This window comes from Phyllobates terribilis, unplaced genomic scaffold (genome assembly GCF_046119375.1).
Source record: "Phyllobates terribilis strain yellow unplaced genomic scaffold, ASM4611937v1 Scaffold_121__1_contigs__length_5197421, whole genome shotgun sequence".
In the NCBI taxonomy this organism is placed as follows: Eukaryota; Metazoa; Chordata; class Amphibia; order Anura; family Dendrobatidae; genus Phyllobates; species Phyllobates terribilis.
In genome coordinates, this window is record NW_027362881.1 from 1171927 (window position 1) to 1195073 (window position 23147).

Genomic DNA, 23147 nt, shown 5'->3' on the forward strand with positions numbered 1-23147 from the left:
AGGTAGGAACCTCCAACCTAACAGCAGATTGGTTGACAACTTGAAGCACCTTAAAGGGCCCTACAAACTTGGGACCCAATTTCTTAGAAGGAATCCTCAACCGCAGATTCCTAGAGGACAACCAAACCATGTCACCAACAGCGAACAAAACCTCCTGTCGTTTCCTATCAAAGTAGTCTTTAGATTTTCTGTTGGCCTCCTGAAGATTACCACGCACATCCGTCCAAACTCTCTCCAAATCACCGGAAAAATTCTCCTCCTCAGGCACGGCAGATCCCAACTTGGAGAACGACCCAAACGACGGATGTCTCCCAGAACAACAAAAAAAAGGCGAACAACCAGCAGAAGAAGATGTATGATTGTTCAGAGCAAATTCAGCAAGTGGCAGAAACTCAGACCACCCCTCTTGATTGTCTGCCACAAAACAACGCAAGAACTGCTCAACATCCTGGTTTTTCCTTTCTGTCTGGCCATTAGATTCAGGATGATATCCGGACGAAAACGACAAATGAATTCCCAACCTGTCACAAAAGGCACGCCAAAAACGAGCCACGAACTGAGGACCCCTATCAGAAACAATGTCAGTAGGAACGCCATGAAGTCTGACAATTTCCTTGACAAAGGCCTTAGCGAGAGTTTTAGCGCAGGGCAGTTTGACGAAGGGAACCAAGTGACACATCTTGCTAAAACGGTCCACGACCACCCAGATGACAGTAAAACCCTCAGAGGGGGGAAGGTCAATTATAAAGTCCATAGCCAAATGTGTCCAAGGAGCACTGGGGACCTCCAAAGGACAAAGCAACCCCGCAGCAGGAGTATGTGAGGACTTAGATCTAGCACATATAGTACATTGGCGCACCCACTTAATGACTTCCTTCTGCCATCCAGGCCACCAAAAACTGCGACCCACCAGTCTCTTGGTCTCAGAGATTCCGGGATGACCTGCCAACCGAGATTCGTGACACTCAACAAACAAATCTCTCCTAAAGGTCCCAGGCACAAACAACCTCCCATGAGGAGTGTTAGAAGGGGCATTCTCCTGTGCTTTAAGAATCTCATCTTCCAAAACGGAGTCTAAAGCAGCTATCACAACACCTTCTTGTAAAATGTTCTCCTCTTTCTCAGCACCGACTATGGGAGAAAAACTGCGAGACAAGGCATCCGCCTTAACATTCTTAGTACCAGGGATGTAAGTAACGGAGAAATTAAACCGCGAGAAAAACAGTGCCCACCTAGCCTGACGGGCATTCAGGCGCTTGGCAGCATCAAGATATATCAGATTTTTATGATCCGTAAGAACCTGAACGGGAAATTCCGCACCTTCCAAGAAGTGGCGCCAGTGTTCAAATGCGAGCTTAACCCCTTAATAACATCTGACGTACTAATACGCGTCTGTGCCCTGGGACTTAAGAGCCAGACCCGTATTAGTACGTCATCGCGATCGCGCCCGCACACAGGCTGTGCGGGCGCGATCGCCGCCGGGTGTCAGCTGATTGTCACAGCTGACACCCGGTACTATGTGCAGGGAGCGGTCTTGCACCGCTCCCAGCACATTAACCCCCGCGATGCTGCGATCGAAGTCGATCGAAGTCGATCGCGGCATTGCGGGGGCAAGGGGAGGTGATCGGCGATACTCACCTCCTCTTCCGGCTTCCAGCGCAGTCTGCAGCGGCTTCCCGGGTGTTGCCATGACGACCCGATGTCGTCATGACAACATCCGGGTCACCAGAGAGCAGGAAGATTGCTTGGACATGCGCAGTGCATCTCCAAGCAATCTTCACACTGTGCACTTCTGACAGCCTTCATGGCATAGGGATGGTGCTCCATTCCTGTGCCATGCAGGCGATCAGAAAAAAAAAAGTGAAAGTCCCAGAGTGGGACAAAGTAATAAAGTGTATAAACTGTGTGAAAGTGAAAAAAAAAAAAAAAAAAAATGTGCAAAAATATTATAAAAAAATAAAAAAAATAATACACCAAAAATAAAAATATAATGTACCCATCAATAAATATTATTATAAAAAAAATAAAAAAAAAACAATAAAAGTACACATATTTGGTATCGCCGCGTCCGGAACAACCTGACCTATAAAACTGTCCCACTGGTTAACCCCTTCAGTGAACACGGTAAAAAAAAAAAAAAAAAAACGAAGCAAAAAACAATGCTTTATCACCATACCGCCAAACAAAAAGTGGAATAACACGCGATCAAAAAGACGCATATAAATAAAAATGATACCGCTGAAAACGTCATCTTGTCCCGCAAAAAACAAGCCACCATACAGCTCCATCAGCCGAAAAATAAAAAAGTTATAGCTCTCAGAATAAAGTGATACTAAAAAATATTTTTTTCTATAAAATAGCTTTTATTGTGTATAAGCGCCAAAACATAGAAAAATGATACAAATGTGGTACCGCTGTAAACGTACTGACCCGAAGAGTAAAGCTACCTCATCAATTTTACCACACGCGGAACAGAATAAAAAAAAAACAAAAAAAACAATTCCTGAATTGTTGGTTTTTGTTTATTCTGCCTCCCAAAAATCGGAATAGAAAGCGATCAAAAAATGTCACGTGCCTGAAAATGGCACCAATAACAACGTCAAGTCATCCCGCAAAAAACGAGCCATCACATGACTGTCTGCCAAAATCTGGAAAAATTATAGCTCTCAAAATATGGCGATGCAAAAACTAGATTTTACAAAAAATGCGTCTTTTAGTGTGTGACAGCTGTCAGTCATAAAAACCCCATATGATTCTGGCATTGCTGTAATCGCTCCGACCCGAAGAATAAAGTCGTCTAATCACTTATACCGCACAAGGAACGGCGTCAAAAATAAACTCTTGGGTTAGGATTGGGCTAGGGTTAAGGCTGGGTTTGGGGCTAGGGTTGTGCTGGGGCTAGGGTTGTGCTGGGGCTAGGGTTGTGCTGGGGCTAGGGTTGTGCTGGGGCTAGGGTTGTGCTGGGGCTAGGGTTGTGCTGGGGTTAGGGCTGGGGTTGGGATTTTTTTCAAAAGTAAGAATAAAAGATGACGATATGGCGACTAGTGTTGAGAGCAAGTGCTTGCTACTTGAGTTTGCATCGGGTGCTCTGGTATGCATTGAGTATCGTGGGTATTTGAGTGACACGCTCGAGTCTCTGCCCCATATGCTTCGCGGCCAAAAAACTTTACGGGGATTGCCTGCCATGCACGAGCGATCCCCGCATGTTTTTTTTTGGGTGTCTAATAACCGTGAAACATGCGGAGCAGGGACTCGAGCATGTCACTCGAGCACACGCTGTACATGGTGCATACCTGAGTACCCGATGCAAACTCAAGTAGCGAGCACTTGCGCTCAAGAATAATGACAACTTATTCAATATGATGACCTAATGTAAACAAATAATGTGCCGTACCTCTGGGTTCAAAATGTTCACTATACACCTTAATAAAATCCTTGAGGGGTATAGTTTCCAAAATGGGGACACTTGTGGGGGAGCTCCACTGTTTAGGCACATCACGGGCTCTCCAAACGCGACATGGTGTCCGCTAACAAATTGAATGGAAAATCGGCTCAAATTGTTAGCGGACGCCATGTTGCGTTTGGAGAGCCCCTGTTTGCCCAAACATTGGAGCTCCCCCACAAGTGACCCCATTTTGGAAACTAGACCCCCCAAGGCACCTATCTAGATGCATAGTGAGCACTTGGAACCCCCAGGTGCTTCACAAATTGATTCGTAAAAATGAAAAAGTGAAAAAAAAAACACTTTTTCATTTTTATGAATCAATTTGTGAAGCACCTGGGGTTCCAAGTGCTCACTATGAATCTAGATAGGTGCCTTGGGGGGTCTAGTTTCCAAAATGGGGTCACTTGTGGGGGAGCTCCAATGTTTGGGCACACAGGGACTCTCTAAATGCAACATGGTATCCGCTAACAAATTGAATGGAAAATCGGCTCAAATTGTTAGCGGACACCACATTGCGTTTGGAGAGCCCCTCTGTGCCCAAACTTTGGAGCTCCCCCACAAGTGACCCCATTTTGGAAACTAGACCCCCCAAGGCACCTTTCTAGATGCATAGTGAGCACTTGGAACCCCCAGGTGCTTCACAAATTGATTCGTAAAAATGAAAAAGTGAAAAAAAAAACACTTTTTCATTTTTATGAATCAATTTGTGAAGCACCTGGGGTTCCAAGTGCTCACTATGAATCTAGATAGGTGCCTTGGGGGGTCTAGTTTCCAAAATGGGGTCACTTGTGGGGGAGCTCCAATGTTTGGGCACACAGGGACTCTCTAAATGCAACATGGTATCCGCTAACAAATTGAATGGAAAATCGGCTCAAATTGTTAGCGGACACCACATTGTGTTTGGAGAGCCCCTCTGTGCCCAAACTTTGGAGCTCCCCCACAAGTGACCCCATTTTGGAAACTAGACCCCCCAAGGCACCTTTCTAGATGCATAGTGAGCACTTGGAACCCCCAGGTGCTTCACAAATTGATTCGTAAAAATGAAAAAGTGAAAAAAAAACCACTTTTTCATTTTTATGAATCAATTTGTGAAGCACCTGGGGTTCCAAGTGCTCACTATGAATCTAGATAGGTGCCTTGGGGGGTCTAGTTTCCAAAATGGGGTCACTTGTGGGGGAGCTCCAATGTTTGGGCACACAGGGACTCTCCAAATGCAACATGATATCCGCTAACAAATTGTCGGCTCAAATTGTTAGCGGATATCATGTTGCATTTGGAGAGTCCCTGTGTGCCCAAACATTGGAGCTCCCTCACAAGTGACCCCATTTTGGAAACTAGACCCCCCAAGGCACCTATCTAGATGCATAGTGAGCACTTGGAACCCCAGGTGCTTTACAAATTGATTCATAAAAATGAAAAAGTGTTTTTTTTTTCACTTTTTCATTATTACGAATCAATTTGTGAAGCACCTGGGGGTTCCAAGTGCTCACTATGCATCTAGAAAGGTGCCTTGGGGGGTCTAGTTTCCAAAATGGGGTCACTTGTGGGGGAGCTCCAAAGTTTGGGCACAGAGGGGCTCTCCAAACGCAATGTGGCGTCCGCTAACAATTTGAGCCGATTTTCCATTCAATTTGTTAGCGGATACCATGTTGCATTTAGAGAGTCCCTGTGTGCCAAAACATTGGAGCTCCCCCACAAGTGACCCCATTTTGGAAACTAGACCCCCCAAGGCACCTATCTAGATGCATAGTGAGCACTTGGAACCCCTAGGTGCTTCACAAATTGATTCGTAAAAATGAAAAAGGGTTTTTTTTTTCACTTTTTCATTATTACGAATCAATTTGTGAAGCACCTGGGGGTTCCAAGTGCTCACTATGCATCTAGAAAGGTGCCTTGGGGGGTCTAGTTTCCAAAATGGGGTCACTTGTGGGGGAGCTCCAAAGTTTGGGCACAGAGGGGCTCTCCAAACGCAATGTGGCGTCCGCTAACAATTTGAGCCGATTTTCCATTCAATTTGTTAGCGGATACCATGTTGCATTTAGAGAGTCCCTGTGTGCCCAAACATTGGAGCTCCCCCACAAGTGACCCCATTTTGGAAACTAGACCCCCCAAGGCACCTATCTAGTTGCATAGTGAGCAGTTGGAACCCCCAGGTGCTTCACAAATTGATTCATAAAAATGAAAAAGTGTTTTTTTTTTCACTTTTTCATTGTTACTAATCAATTTGTGAAGCACCTGGGGGTTCCAAGTGCTCACTATGCATCTAGATAGGTGCCTTGGGGGGTCTAGTTTCCAAAATGGGGTCACTTGTGGGGGAGCTCCAATGTTTGGGCACACAGCAGCTCTCCAAACGCAACATGGTGTCGCTAACAATTTGAGCCAATTTTGCGTTAAATTTGTTAGCGGACACCATGTTGCATTTAGAGAGCCGCTGTGTGCCCAAATATTGGAGCTCCCCCACAAGTGACCCCATTTTGGAAACTAGACCACCCAAGGCACCTATCTAGATGCATAGTGAGCACTTGGAACCCTCAGGTGCTTCACAAATTGATTCATACAAATGAAAAAGTGTTTTTTTTTTCACTTTTTCATTGCTACGAATCAATTTGTGAAGCACCTGGGGGTTCCAAGTGCTCACTATGCATCTAGAAAGGTGCCTTGGGGGGTCTAGTTTCCAAAATGGGGTCACTTGTGGGGGAGCTCCAAAGTTTGGGCACAGAGGGGCTCTCCAAACGCAATGTGGCGTCCGCTAACAATTTGAGCCGATTTTCCATTCAATTTGTTAGCGGATACCATGTTGCATTTAGAGAGTCCCTGTGTGCCCAAACATTGGAGCTCCCCCACAAGTGACCCCATTTTGGAAACTAGACCCCCCAAGGCACCTATCTAGATGCATAGTGAGCACTTGGAACCCCTAGGTGCTTCACAAATTGATTCGTAAAAATGAAAAAGGGTTTTTTTTTTCACTTTTTCATTATTACGAATCAATTTGTGAAGCACCTGGGGGTTCCAAGTGCTCACTATGCATCTAGAAAGGTGCCTTGGGGGGTCTAGTTTCCAAAATGGGGTCACTTGTGGGGGAGCTCCAAAGTTTGGGCACAGAGGGGCTCTCCAAACGCAATGTGGCGTCCGCTAACAATTTGAGCCGATTTTCCATTCAATTTGTTAGCGGATTCCATGTTGCATTTAGAGAGTCCCTGTGTGCCCAAACATTGGAGCTCCCCCACAAGTGACCCCATTTTGGAAACTAGACCCCCCAAGGCACCTATCTAGTTGCATAGTGAGCAGTTGGAACCCCCAGGTGCTTCACAAATTGATTCATAAAAATGAAAAAGTGTTTTTTTTTTCACTTTTTCATTGTTACTAATCAATTTGTGAAGCACCTGGGGGTTCCAAGTGCTCACTATGCATCTAGATAGGTGCATTGGGGGGTCTAGTTTCCAAAATGGGGTCACTTGTGGGGGAGCTCCAATGTTTGGGCACACAGGGACTCTCTAAATGCAACATGGTGTCTTCTAACAAATTTAACGGAAAATCGTCTCAAATTGTTAGCGACACCATGTTGCGTTTGGAGAGCCGCTGTGTGCCCAAACATTGGAGCTCCCCCACAAGTGACCCCATTTCGGAAACTAGACCCCCCAAGGCACCTATCTAGATGCATTGTGAGCACTTGGAACCCTCAGGTGCTTCACAAATTGATTCATAAAAATGAAAAAGTGTTTTTTTTTTTCACTTTTTCATTGTTACGAATCAATTTGTGAAGCACCTGGGGGTTCCAAGTGCTCACTATGCATCTAGAAAGGTGCCTTGGGGGGTCTAGTTTCCAAAATGGGGTCACTTGTGGGGGAGCTCCAAAGTTTGGGCACACATGGGCTCTTCAAACACAACATGGCGTCCGCTAATTATTCAAGCAAATTTTACAATCAAAAAGTCAAATGGCGCTCCTTCCCTTCCGAGCCCTGCTGTGCGCCCAAACAGTGTTTTTTCCCCAATTATTGGGTATCTGCGTGCCCAGGGGAAATTGCACAACAAATTTTGGGGTCCATTTTTTCTTTTTACCCCTGTGAAAATAAAAAAAATTGGGTCTAAAGTAACATTTTTGTGAAAAAAGTTAAATGTTCATTTTTTTCTTCCACATTCAAAAAATTCCTGTGAAGCACCTGAAGGGTTAATAAAGTTCTTGAATGTGGTTTTGAGCACCTTGAGGGGTGCAGTTTTTAGAATGGTGTCACTTTTGGGTATTTTCTGTCATAAAGACCTCTCAAAGTGACTTCAAATGTGATGTGGTCCCTAAAAAAATGGTTTTGTAAATTTTGTTGGAAAAATGAGAAATCGCTGGTCAACTTTTAACCCTTATAGCTCCCTAACAAAAAAAAATTTTGGTTCCAAAATTGTGCTGATCTAAAGTAGACATGTGGGAAATGTTATTTATTAACTATTTTGTGTGACATATCGCTCTGATTTCAGGGCTTAAAAATTCAAATTTTGAAAATTGCAAAATTTTCAAAATTTTCGCCAAATTTCCGTTTTTTTCACAAATAAACGCAAGTGATATCGAAGAAATTTTTCCACAATCATGAAGTACAATATGTCACGAAAAAACATTCTCAGAATCAGGGGGATCCGTTGAAGCGTTCCAGAGTAATTACTTCATAAAATGACAGTGGTCAGAATTGTAAAAATTGGCCCGGTCATTAACGTGCAAACCACCCGCGGGGCTTAAGGGGTTAATAGCCAATAATTCCCGATTACCAATATCGTAATTCAGTTCAGTCTCCGAAAATTTTTTGAAAAAAAGGCACAGGGATGTAATCCATCCCCGTTATCCTGAGACAATACTGCTCCAACCCCCACAGAGGAAGCATCAACCTCAGCCAAAAACGGCTTAGTCACATCAGGCTGCATAAGGATGGGAGCAGAGGTGAACCTCTCCTTGAGATACACAAAAGCTTCAATGGCCTCAGCAGACCACTGAACCGCATCAGCACCTTTCCTGGTGAGATCGGTCAGAGGTTTGACAATACTAGAAATTTTTTTTATGAATTTTCTGTAATAATTGGCGAAACCTAAAAACCTCTGTATCGATTTCAAACCAATAGGCCTAGGCCATTCCTGTATAGCTTGAACTTTAACCGGGTCCATCTCAAAACCTTCGCTGGAGATAATGTAACCCAAAAAACTAATTCTCTGTACAGCGAATTCACATTTCTCCAGCTTAGCAAAAAGCGAATTGTCCATTAATAACTGTAATACCTCACGTACGCTCCGCCAATGAGACTCCAGATCCGGCGAATAAATCAAAATGTCATCCAAATACACAACCACACTTTTGCCGATCAAAGGCCCAAGGATGTCATTAATAAGATTCTGAAAAAATGCAGGAGCATTGGTAAGACCAAAAGGCATAACCAGATTCTCAAAATGACCCACAGGAGTGTTAAAAGCAGTCTTCCATTCGTCACCCTCCTTCATGCGCAACAGATTGTATGCCCCCTTAAGGTCAATTTTAGAGAACCACTTGGCCCCCATTAACTGGTTAAACAGATCAGGAATCAATGGCAGTGGGTAAGGATTGCGTACAGTAATTTTGTTAATCTCACGAAAATCCAGACAAGGACGTAAACCGCCGTCCTTTTTTTTTACAAAAAAAAATCCAACCGCCACAGGAGACTTAAAGGGCCTAATGTGACCGGCGGCCAAACTTGTCTGTATGTATTCCTCCAAAGCCTTCCTCTCAGGAATAGTAAGGTTAAATAAACGACTTTTAGGAAGAGTCGCTCCAGGGACAAATTCAATAGAACAATCATAGTCTCTATGGGGAGGCAAAACCTGCGATTCCTTCTCAGAAAAAACTCTCCAAAAATCCTGAATAGGAACAGGCAATTCTCCCCTATCCAAAGCTGCAATACGCCCGTTACAACACTTGTAATAACATTTATGGCTCCAGGATTTAATTTCACTGGTAGACCAATCCAGTACAGGATTGTGAAATTTTAACCAGGGCAATCCCAATATTACTGGAGAAGGCAAGTTATTCAACACTACCAAATCCAATTTCTCATGGTGAACACCATTAATAGTGAGAGGAAATTCACTGACCTTGAGAGTAATATTCTTCAAAGGGGAACCATCCACAGAAACCACAGCAATGGGGGATGACAAAGGTTCGGGTTTTAAATTGAGTCTTTCCAAGAATCCCCCATCAATTACATTCAGAGTAGACCCGCAATCAACAAACACCCGAAATTCCATTACTTTTTCCTGAGCAATCGTGGAAGCAGCTAAAAATATACCCTTGGAATTTAAACAGGCAATACGGGCGTGACTGACCATTTTTTTTTTCTTTCTTCATACGAAGCTCACAGGCTTTTATCAAATGACCAGATTTTCCGCAATAGAAACACAAGCCTTCAAAAAATCGACGGTCTTTTTCTTGAGAGCGAGGTGCCACCGATCCAATCTCCATCGGTTCACCACTGTTAGTACATACATTCTCATAACCAGAAACTGACATAGCAGAGGATTTGCTCTCATTAACCCTTGCACGCAGTCTTCTATCCACCCGTATAGCTAATTGCATAGCCTGTTGCAAATCTTCAGGTGTAGGATAAGCAATTAGCAGGTCTTTAACCCTTTCACTGAGCCCAGCAAGAAATAGACTTTTCAGAGCAGAATCGTTCCACCCTGTTTGAGTAGACCACCGACGGAAATGAGTACAATATTTTTCCACATTACCTGATCCTTGTTTTAAACGTCTCAACTCAGTCTCAGCTGATGCGACACGGTCAGGATCATCATATAATAGGCCCAAAGCAGAAAAAAAACTATCCACTGATCTGAAGCATGTATCACTAGGTTGCAAAGAAAAGGCCCACTCCTGAGGCTCTTTGCGCAAAAGTGACATTATGAACCCTACGCGCTGGGATTCATCCCCAGAGGACTTGGGTCTCAAACGAAAATACAATAAGCAAGCATTTTTAAATGAAAAAAATTCTCGGTGTTCACCAAAAAATAAATCCGGCAAACATACCTTAGGCTCCAAGAAATGTGCTCCAGGACAGTTACTCACGTGCTGACGGAGCTCGGCCACCTCCAGAGAGAGTCCCTGCAGGCGATGAGCCAAATCCTGAACCGACACCATGATGGAACAGAAAAATCTTTCCTTAGAGAATTTGCAGGCTGGACTTACTGTTATGTTCTGCTACCAGAGCTAAGGAAAGAGAGGAGATCTGTCCCTGCGATAGAACTCAGCTTAATCCCTACGATGTAACAGGGAACCTGATCCTGCGATCAGACCTGCTAAAGTCCTAAGCTAGTCTGTACGGAGACCTATAGATGTGGGGAAGGAATCCCTACAAGTACTAAGGACTGGGAGGAATATGGGACACCTCCTAACAGAAATAGTAGCAGACAGACGAACAAACAAAATATATAGAACATAGAGGTCCGTAGACCAAGCAAACTAACAGAGCAAGACACAGAGCACAGGCTAGCTAGAAAGTAGATATACAATGAAGTCCAGCAAAGCCAGAAGGGCGGAGCAGGATTAAATAGGCCAACAAGGTCATGTGACCAGCAAAGGAAAAAACCTAAGAGCAAGGTTCTAACAGCATTGATATTGTCATTTTATTCCACTGCGACCCCCACCACTCTTCTAAGGGGCTTTGATACTGTCTTATAAATCCACAACTATCTCCACCACTCTTCCAAGGGGCATTAAAACAGTCTTGTTAATCTACTGTGACCTCCTCATCTCTTCCAAGGGGCATTAAAATCGTCTGGTTAAACACTCTGAAATCCACAGATCTTACAAGATGCATTGATATTGTCTTTTTATTCGACTGTAACATCCACCACTCTTCGAAGCTGCATTGATATTGTCTTTTTATTCCACTGCGACCTCCACCACTCTTCCAAGGGGCATTGATATTGTCTTTATAATCCACTGCGACCTCCACCACTCTTCCAAGGGGCATTAAAACAGTCTTGTTAAGCTACTATGACCTCCTTGTCTCTTCCAAGGGGCATTAAAACCGTCTGGTTAAACACTCTGAACTCCACAGCTCTTACAAGAGGGATTGATATTGTCTTTTTATTCGACTGTAACATCCACCACTCTTACAAGGGGCATTGATATTGTCTTTTTAATCAACTGCGACCTCCACCTCTCTTCCAAGGGGCATTAAAACCGTTGTGAAGCTATTGTGACCTCCACGTCCCTTCCACGGGGCATTGATATTGTCTTTTTATTCCACTGCAATCTACACCACTCTTCCAAGGGGCATTGATATTGTCTTTTTATTCCACTGCGACCTCCACATCTCTTCCAAGGGGCATTGATATTGTCTTTTTAATCCACTGTGACCTCCACGTCTCTTCCAAGGGGCATTAAAATCGTCAATTTAAACCACTATGAACTCCACAGCTCTTCCAAGGAGCACTTGTATTGTCTTTTTATTCCACTCTAACCTCCACCACTCTTCAATGGGGCATTGACATTGTCTATTTATTCCACTGCGACCTCCACACTCTTCCAAGGGGCATTAAGACCATCTTGTTAAGCTACAGTGTACTCCACAACTCTTTCATGGGTCATTGATATTGTCTTTTTATTCCACTGTAACCTCCACCACTCTTCCAAGTGGCGTTGATTTTGTCTTTTTATTCCACTGCGACCTCTACCACTCTTCCAATGGGCATTGATATTGTCTTTTTAATCCACTGCAACCTCCACCACTCTTCCAAGGGGCATTAAAGCGGTCTTGTTAAGCTACTGTCACGTTCATGTCTATTCCACGGGGCATTGATATTGTCTTTTTATTCCACTGTAACCTCCACCACTCTTCCAAGTGGCATTGATATTGTCTTTTTAATCCACTGCGACCTCCACCACTATTCCAAGGGGCATTAAAACAGTCTTGTTAAGCTACTGTGACCTCCACGTCTCTTCCAAGGGGCATTAAAACTGTCTGGTAAAACCACTCTGAACTCCACAGCTCTTCCAAGGGGCATTGATTTTGTCTTTTTATTCCACTGTAACCTCCACCACTCTTCCAAGGGGCATTAAAACCGTCTTGTGAAGCTGTTGTGACCTCCACGTCCCTTCCACGGGGCATTGATATTGTCTTTTTATTCCACTGCAATCTACACCACTCTTCCAAGGGGCATTGATATTGTCTTTTTATTCCACTGCGACCTCCACATCTCTTCCAAGGGGCATTGATATTGTCTTTTTAATCCACTGTGACCTCCACGTCTCTTCCAAGGGGCATTAAAATCGTCAATTTAAACCACTATGAACTCCACAGCTCTTCCAAGGAGCACTTGTATTGTCTTTTTATTCCACTCTAACCTCCACCACTCTTCAATGGGGCATTGACATTGTCTATTTATTCCACTGCGACCTCCACACTCTTCCAAGGGGCATTAAGACCATCTTGTTAAGCTACAGTGTACTCCACAACTCTTTCATGGGGCATTGATATTGTCTTTTTATTCCACTGTAACCTCCACCACTCTTTTAAGGGGCGTTGATTTTGTCTTTTTATTCCACAGCGACCTCTACCACTCTTCCAATGGGCATTGATATTGTCTTTTTAATCCACTGCAACCTCCACCACTTTTCCAAGGGGCATTAAAGCGGTCTTGTTAAGCTACTGTCACGTCCATGTCTATTCCACGGGGCATTGATATTGTCTTTTTATTCCACTGTAACCTCCACCACTCTTCCAAGTTGCATTGATATTGTCTTTTTAATCCACTGCGACCTCCACCACTCTTCCAAGGGGCATTAAAACAGTCTTGTTAAGCTACTGTGACCTCCACGTCTCGTCCAAGGGGCATTAAAACTGTCTGGTAAAACCACTCTGAACTCCACAGCTCTTCCAAGGGGCATTGATTTTGTCTTTTTATTCCACTGTAACCTCCACCACTCTTCCAAGGGGCATTGATTTTGTCTTTTTATTCCACTGCGACCTCCACCACTCTTCCAATGGTCATTGTTATTGTCTTTTTAATCCCCTGCAACCTCCACCACTCTTCCAAGGGGCATTAAAACCGTCTTGATAAGCTACTGTGACCTCCACGTCCCTTCCACGGGGCATTTATATTGTCTTTTTTTTCCACTGCGACCTCCACCACTCCTCCAAAGGGCATTGATATTGTCTTTTTAATCCACTGCGAACTCCACCTCTCTTCCAAGGGGCATTAAAACCATCTTGTTATACTACTGTGACGTCGACTTTTCTTCCAAGGGGCATTAAAACCATCTGGTTAAAGCACTCTGAACTCCACAGCTCTTCGAAGGGGCATTTGTATTGTCTTTTTATTCCACTCTAACCTCCACCACTCTTTCAAGGGGCATTGACATTGTCTTTTTATTCCACTGCGACCTCCACCACTCTTCCAAGGGGCATTAAAACCATATTGTTAAGCTACAGTGACCTCCACATCTCTTCCACTGGGCATTGATATTGTCTTTTTATTCCACTGTAACCTCCACCAATCTTCCAAGGGGCATTGTTATTGTTTTTTTATTCCACTGCGACCTCCACCACTCTTCCAAGGGGCATTAAAACAGTCTTGTTAAGTTACTGTGACCTCCACGTCTCTTCCAAGGAGAGTTAAAACTGTCTGGTTATACCACTCTGAACTCCACAGCTCTTCCAAGAGCCATTATTATTGTCTTTTTATTCCACTGTAACCTCCACCACTCTTCCAAGGGGCATTGATATTGTCTTTTTATTCCACTGCGACCTCCACCAGTCCTCCAAGAGGCATTAAAACCATCTTGTTAAGCTACAGTGACCTCCACGTCTCTTCCACGGGGCATTGAAATTGTCTTTTTATTCCACTGCGACCTCCACCACTCTTCCAAGGCTCATTGATATTGTCTTTTTAATCCACTGCGACCTCAACCACTCTTCCAAGGGGCATTAAAACCGTCTTGTTAAGCTATTTTGACCTCCACATCTCTTCCACGGGGCATTGATATTTTCTTTCTATTTAACTGTAACCTCCACCACTGTTCCAAGGGGCATTGATATTGTCTTTTTATACCACTGTAACCTCCATCACTCTTCCAAGGGGCATTGATATTTTGTCTTTTTATTCAACTGTAACCTCCACCACTCTTCCAAGGGGCATTGATATTGTCTTTCTATTCCAATGCGACCTCCACCACTCTTCCAAGGGGCATTCATATTGTCTTTTTAATCCACTGCGACCTCCACCACTCTTCCAAGGGGCATTAAAACCGTCTTGTTAAGCTACTGTCACCTCCACGTCCCTTCCAAGGGGCATTAAAACCGTCAATTTAAACCACTCTGAACTCCACAGCTCTTGCAAGGGGCATTGATATTGTCTTTTTATTCCAATGTAACCTCCAGCACTCTTCCAAGTGGCATTGATATTGTCTTTTTATTCCACTGCAACTTCCACCTCTCTTCCAAGGGGTATTAAAACCGTCTTGTTAAGCTACTGTGACCTCCACGTCTCTTTCACTGAGCATTTATATTGTCTTTTTATTCCACTGTAACCTCCAACACTCTTCCAAGGCGTCTTGATATTGTCTTTTTATTACACTGGGACCTTCACCCCTCTTCCAAGTGGCATTGATATTGTCTTTTTAATACACTGCGACCTCCACCACTCTTCCAAGGGGCATTAAAACCGTATTGTTAAGCTACTGTGACCTCCACGTCTCTTCCAAGGTGCATTAAAACCGTCAATTTAAACCACTCTGAACTCCACAGCTCTTGCAAGAGGCATTGATATTGTCTTTTTACTCCACTGTAACCTACAGCACTCTTTCAAGGGGCATTGATATTGTCTTTTTATTCCACTACAACTTCCACCACTCTCCCAAGGTGCACTAAAAACTTCTTGTTTAGCTACTGTAACGTCCATGTCTATTCCACGGGGCATTGATATTGTCTTTTTATTCCACTGTATCCTCCACCACTCTTCAAAGAGGTATTGATATTGTCTTTTTATTTCACTGCGACTTCCACCTCTCTTCTAAGGGGCATTGATATTGCCTTTTTAATCCACTGCGACCTCCACCACTCTTCCAAGAGGCATTAAACAGTCTTGTTAAGCTACTGTGACCTCCACATCTCTTCCACGGGGCATTAAAACTGTCTGGTTAAGCCACTCTGAACTCCATAGCTCTTTCAAGAGGCATTGGTATTGTCTTTTTATTTCACTGCGACCTCCACCACTCTTCCAAGGGGCATTAAAACTGTCTTGTTAAGCTACTGAGACCTCCACGTGTTTTCCACAGGGCATTGATATTGTCTTTTTAATCCACTGTGACCTCCACCACTTTTCCAAGGGGCATTAAAACCATCTTGTTACTCTTCTGTGACCTCCACGTCTCTTCCAAGGGACAATAAAACCATCTGGTTAAACCACTCTGAACTCCACAGCTCTTCCAAGGGGCATTGGTATTGTCTTTTTATTCGACTGTAACATCCACCACTCTTCCAAGCGGCATTGATATTTTCTTTTTATTCCACTGCGACCTCCACCACTCTTCCAAGGGGCATTGATATTGACTTTTTAATCAACTGCGACCTCCACCTCTCTTCCAAGGGGCAGTAAAACCGTCTTGTGAAGCTACTGTGACCTCCACGTCCCTTCCACGGGGCATTGATATTGTCTTTTTATTCCACTGCGACCACCACCACTCTTCCAAGGGGCATTGATATTGTCTTTATAATCCACTGCGACCTCCACCACTCTTCCAAGGGACATTGATATTGTCTTTTTAATCCACTGTGACCTCCACGTCTCTTCCAAGGGGCATTAAACCCATCAATTTAAACCACTCTGAACTCCACAGCTCTTGCAAGAGGCATTGATATTGTTTTTTATTCCACTGTAACCTCCACCACTCTTACAATGGGCATTGATTTTGTCTTTTTAATCCACTGCGACCTCCATCACTCTTCCAAGAAGCATTAAGACCGTCTTGTTTAGCTACTGTGACCTCCACGTCTATTTCACGGTGCCTTAAAACCTTCTGGTTAAACCACTATGAACTCCACAGCTCTTCCAAGGGGCATTGATATTGTCTTTTTATTCCACTGAAACCTCCACCACTCTTCCAAGGGGCATTGATATTGTCTTTTTATTTTACTGCGACCTCCACCACTCTTCCAAGGGGTATTAATATTGTCTTTTTATTCCACTGCAACCTCCACCACTCTTCCAAGGGTCATTGATATTGTCATTTTATTCCACTGTAGCCTCCACCACTCTTCCAAGGGGCAATGATATTGTCTTTTTATTCCACTACGACCTCCACCTCTCTTCCAAGGGGCATTAAAACCATCTTGTTAAGCTACTGTGACCTCCAAGTCTCTTCCACGAGGCATTGATATTGTCTTTTTATTCCACTGCGACCTCCACATCTCTTCCAAGTGGAATTGATATTGTCTTTTTATTCCACTGCGACCTCCACCACTCTTCTAAGGGGCATTGATATTGTCTTTTTAATCCACTGCGACCTCCACCACTCTTCCAAAGGGCATTAAAACCGTCTTGTTAAGCTACTGTGACCTCCATGTTTCTTCCAAGGGGCATTAAAACTGTCAATTTAAACCACTCTGAACTCCACAGCTCTAGCAAGAGGCATTGATATTGTCTTTTTATTCCACTGTAACCTCCACCACTCTTCCAAGGGGCATTGATATTGTCATTTTATTCCACTGCCACCTCCACCACTCTTCTAAGGGGCTTTGATACTGTCTTATAAATCCACAACTATCTCCACCACTCTTCCAAGGGGCATTAAAACAGTCTAGTTAATCTACTGAGACCTCCTCATCTCTTCCAAGGGGCATTAAAACCATCTGGTTAAACACTCTGAAATCCACAGCTCTTACAAGATGCATTGATATTGTCTTTTTATTCGACTGTAACATCCACCACTCTTCGAAGCTGCATTGATATTGTCTTTTTATTCCACTGCGACCTCCACCACTCTTCCAAGGGGCATTGATATTGTCTTTTTATACCACTGTAACCTCCATCACTCTTCCAAGGGGCATTGATATTTTGTCTTTTTATTCAACTGTAACCTCCACCACTCTTCCAAGGGGCATTGATATTGTCTTTCTATTCCAATGCGACCTCCACCACTCTTCCAAGGGGCATTCATATTGTCTTTTTAATCCACTGCGACCTCCACCACTCTTCCAAGGGGCATTAAAACCGTCTTGTTAAGCTACTGTCACCTCCACGTCCCTTCCAAGGGGCATTAAAACCGTCAATTTAAACCACTCTGAACTCCACAGCTCTTGCAAGGGGCATTGATATTGTCTTTTTATTCCAATGTAACCTCCAGCACTCTTCCAAGTGGCATTGATATTGTCTTTTTATTCCACTGCAACTTCCACCTCTCTTCCAAGGGGTATTAAAACCGTCTTGTTAAGCTACTGTGACCTCCACGTCTCTTTCACTGAGCATTTATATTGTCTTTTTATTCCACTGTAACCTCCAACACTCTTCCAAGGCGTCTTGATATTGTCTTTTTATTACACTGGGACCTTCACCCCTCTTCCAAGTGGCATTGATATTGTCTTTTTAATACACTGCGACCTCCACCACTCTTCCAAGGGGCATTAAAACCGTATTGTTAAGCTACTGTGACCTCCACGTCTCTTCCAAGGTGCATTAAAACCGTCAATTTAAACCACTCTGAACTCCACAGCTCTTGCAAGAGGCATTGATATTGTCTTTTTACTCCACTGTAACCTACAGCACTCTTTCAAGGGGCATTGATATTGTCTTTTTATTCCACTACAACTTCCACCACTCTCCCAAGGTGCACTAAAAACTTCTTGTTTAGCTACTGTAACGTCCATGTCTATTCCACGGGGCATTGATATTGTCTTTTTATTCCACTGTATCCTCCACCACTCTTCAAAGAGGTATTGATATTGTCTTTTTATTTCACTGCGACTTCCACCTCTCTTCTAAGGGGCATTGATATTGCCTTTTTAATCCACTGCGACCTCCACCACTCTTCCAAGAGGCATTAAACAGTCTTGTTAAGCTACTGTGACCTCCACATCTCTTCCACGGGGCATTAAAACTGTCTGGTTAAGCCACTCTGAACTCCATAGCTCTTTCAAGAGGCATTGGTATTGTCTTTTTATTTCACTGCGACCTCCACCACTCTTCCAAGGGGCATTAAAACTGTCTTGTTAAGCTACTGAGACCTCCACGTGTTTTCCACAGGGCATTGATATTGTCTTTTTAATCCACTGTGACCTCCACCACTTTTCCAAGGGGCATTAAAACCATCTTGTTACTCTTCTGTGACCTCCACGTCTCTTCCAAGGGACAATAAAACCATCTGGTTAAACCACTCTGAACTCCACAGCTCTTCCAAGGGGCATTGGTATTGTCTTTTTATTCGACTGTAACATCCACCACTCTTCCAAGCGGCATTGATATTTTCTTTTTATTCCACTGCGACCTCCACCACTCTTCCAAGGGGCATTGATATTGACTTTTTAATCAACTGCGACCTCCACCTCTCTTCCAAGGGGCAGTAAAACCGTCTTGTGAAGCTACTGTGACCTCCACGTCCCTTCCACGGGGCATTGATATTGTCTTTTTATTCCACTGCGACCACCACCACTCTTCCAAGGGGCATTGATATTGTCTTTATAATCCACTGCGACCTCCACCACTCTTCCAAGGGACATTGATATTGTCTTTTTAATCCACTGTGACCTCCACGTCTCTTCCAAGGGGCATTAAACCCATCAATTTAAACCACTCTGAACTCCACAGCTCTTGCAAGAGGCATTGATATTGTTTTTTATTCCACTGTAACCTCCACCACTCTTACAATGGGCATTGATTTTGTCTTTTTAATCCACTGCGACCTCCATCACTCTTCCAAGAAGCATTAAGACCGTCTTGTTTAGCTACTGTGACCTCCACGTCTATTTCACGGTGCCTTAAAACCTTCTGGTTAAACCACTATGAACTCCACAGCTCTTCCAAGGGGCATTGATATTGTCTTTTTATTCCACTGAAACCTCCACCACTCTTCCAAGGGGCATTGATATTGTCTTTTTATTTTACTGCGACCTCCACCACTCTTCCAAGGGGTATTAATATTGTCTTTTTATTCCACTGCAACCTCCACCACTCTTCCAAGGGTCATTGATATTGTCATTTTATTCCACTGTAGCCTCCACCACTCTTCCAAGGGGCAATGATATTGTCTTTTTATTCCACTACGACCTCCACCTCTCTTCCAAGGGGCATTAAAACCATCTTGTTAAGCTACTGTGACCTCCAAGTCTCTTCCACGAGGCATTGATATTGTCTTTTTATTCCACTGCGACCTCCACATCTCTTCCAAGTGGAATTGATATTGTCTTTTTATTCCACTGCGACCTCCACCACTCTTCTAAGGGGCATTGATATTGTCTTTTTAATCCACTGCGACCTCCACCACTCTTCCAAAGGGCATTAAAACCGTCTTGTTAAGCTACTGTGACCTCCATGTTTCTTCCAAGGGGCATTAAAACTGTCAATTTAAACCACTCTGAACTCCACAGCTCTAGCAAGAGGCATTGATATTGTCTTTTTATTCCACTGTAACCTCCACCACTCTTCCAAGGGGCATTGATATTGTCATTTTATTCCACTGCCACCTCCACCACTCTTCTAAGGGGCTTTGATACTGTCTTATAAATCCACAACTATCTCCACCACTCTTCCAAGGGGCATTAAAACAGTCTAGTTAATCTACTGAGACCTCCTCATCTCTTCCAAGGGGCATTAAAACCATCTGGTTAAACACTCTGAAATCCACAGCTCTTACAAGATGCATTGATATTGTCTTTTTATTCGACTGTAACATCCACCACTCTTCGAAGCTGCATTGATATTGTCTTTTTATTCCACTGCGACCTCCACCACTCTTCCAAGGGGCATTGATATTGTCTTTATAATCCACTGCGACCTCCACCACTCTTCCAAGGGGCATTAAAACTGTCTGGTAAAACCACTCTGAACTCCACAGCTCTTCCAAGGGGCATTGATTTTGTCTTTTTATTCCACTGTAACCTCCACCACTCTTCCAAGGGGCATTGATTTTGTCTTTTTATTCCACTGCGACCTCCACCACTCTTCCAATGGTCATTGTTATTGTCTTTTTAATCCCCTGCAACCTCCACCACTCTTCCAAGGGGCATTAAAACCGTCTTGATAAGCTACTGTGACCTCCACGTCCCTTCCACGGGGCATTTATATTGTCTTTTTTTTCCACTGCGACCTCCACCACTCCTCCAAGGGGCATTGATATTGTCTTTTTAATCCACTGCGAACTCCACCTCTCTTCCAAGGGGCATTAAAACCATTTTGTTATACTACTGTGACGTCGACTTTTCTTCCAAGGGGCATTAAAACCATCTGGTTAAAGCACTCTGAACTCCACAGCTCTTCGAAGGGGCATTTGTATTGTCTTTTTATTCCACTCTAACCTCCACCACTCTTTCAAGGGGCATTGACATTGTCTTTTTATTCCACTGCGACCTCCACCACTCTTCCAAGGGGCATTAAAACCATATTGTTAAGCTACAGTGACCTCCACATCTCTTCCACTGGGCATTGATATTGTCTTTTTATTCCACTGTAACCTCCACCAATCTTCCAAGGGGCATTGTTATTGTTTTTTTATTCCACTGCGACCTCCACCACTCTTCCAAGGGGCATTAAAACAGTCTTGTTAAGTTACTGTGACCTCCACGTCTCTTCCAAGGAGAGTTAAAACTGTCTGGTTATACCACTCTGAACTCCACAGCTCTTCCAAGAGCCATTATTATTGTCTTTTTATTCCACTGTAACCTCCACCACTCTTCCAAGGGGCATTGATATTGTCTTTTTATTCCACTGCGACCTCCACCAGTCCTCCAAGAGGCATTAAAACCATCTTGTTAAGCTACAGTGACCTCCACGTCTCTTCCACGGGGCATTGAAATTGTCTTTTTATTCCACTGCGACCTCCACCACTCTTCCAAGGCTCATTGATATTGTCTTTTTAATCCACTGCGACCTCAACCACTCTTCCAAGGGGCATTAAAACCGTCTTGTTAAGCTATTTTGACCTCCACATCTCTTCCACGGGGCATTGATATTTTCTTTCTATTTAACTGTAACCTCCACCACTGTTCCAAGGGGCATTGATATTGTCTTTTTATACCACTGTAACCTCCATCACTCTTCCAAGGGGCATTGATATTTTGTCTTTTTATTCAACTGTAACCTCCACCACTCTTCCAAGGGGCATTGATATTGTCTTTCTATTCCAATGCGACCTCCACCACTCTTCCAAGGGGCATTCATATTGTCTTTTTAATCCACTGCGACCTCCACCACTCTTCCAAGGGGCATTAAAACCGTCTTGTTAAGCTACTGTCACCTCCACGTCCCTTCCAAGGGGCATTAAAACCGTCAATTTAAACCACTCTGAACTCCACAGCTCTTGCAAGGGGCATTGATATTGTCTTTTTATTCCAATGTAACCTCCAGCACTCTTCCAAGTGGCATTGATATTGTCTTTTTATTCCACTGCAACTTCCACCTCTCTTCCAAGGGGTATTAAAACCGTCTTGTTAAGCTACTGTGACCTCCACGTCTCTTTCACTGAGCATTTATATTGTCTTTTTATTCCACTGTAACCTCCAACACTCTTCCAAGGCGTCTTGATATTGTCTTTTTATTACACTGGGACCTTCACCCCTCTTCCAAGTGGCATTGATATTGTCTTTTTAATACACTGCGACCTCCACCACTCTTCCAAGGGGCATTAAAACCGTATTGTTAAGCTACTGTGACCTCCACGTCTCTTCCAAGGTGCATTAAAACCGTCAATTTAAACCACTCTGAACTCCACAGCTCTTGCAAGAGGCATTGATATTGTCTTTTTACTCCACTGTAACCTACAGCACTCTTTCAAGGGGCATTGATATTGTCTTTTTATTCCACTACAACTTCCACCACTCTCCCAAGGTGCACTAAAAACTTCTTGTTTAGCTACTGTAACGTCCATGTCTATTCCACGGGGCATTGATATTGTCTTTTTATTCCACTGTATCCTCCACCACTCTTCAAAGAGGTATTGATATTGTCTTTTTATTTCACTGCGACTTCCACCTCTCTTCTAAGGGGCATTGATATTGCCTTTTTAATCCACTGCGACCTCCACCACTCTTCCAAGAGGCATTAAACAGTCTTGTTAAGCTACTGTGACCTCCACATCTCTTCCACGGGGCATTAAAACTGTCTGGTTAAGCCACTCTGAACTCCATAGCTCTTTCAAGAGGCATTGATATTGTCTTTTTATTTCACTGCGACCTCCACCACTCTTCCAAGGGGCATTAAAACTGTCTTGTTAAGCTACTGAGACCTCCACGTGTTTTCCACAGGGCATTGATATTGTCTTTTTAATCCACTGTGACCTCCACCACTTTTCCAAGGGGCATTAAAACCATCTTGTTACTCTTCTGTGACCTCCACGTCTCTTCCAAGGGACAATAAAACCATCTGGTTAAACCACTCTGAACTCCACAGCTCTTCCAAGGGGCATTGGTATTGTCTTTTTATTCGACTGTAACATCCACCACTCTTCCAAGCGGCATTGATATTTTCTTTTTATTCCACTGCGACCTCC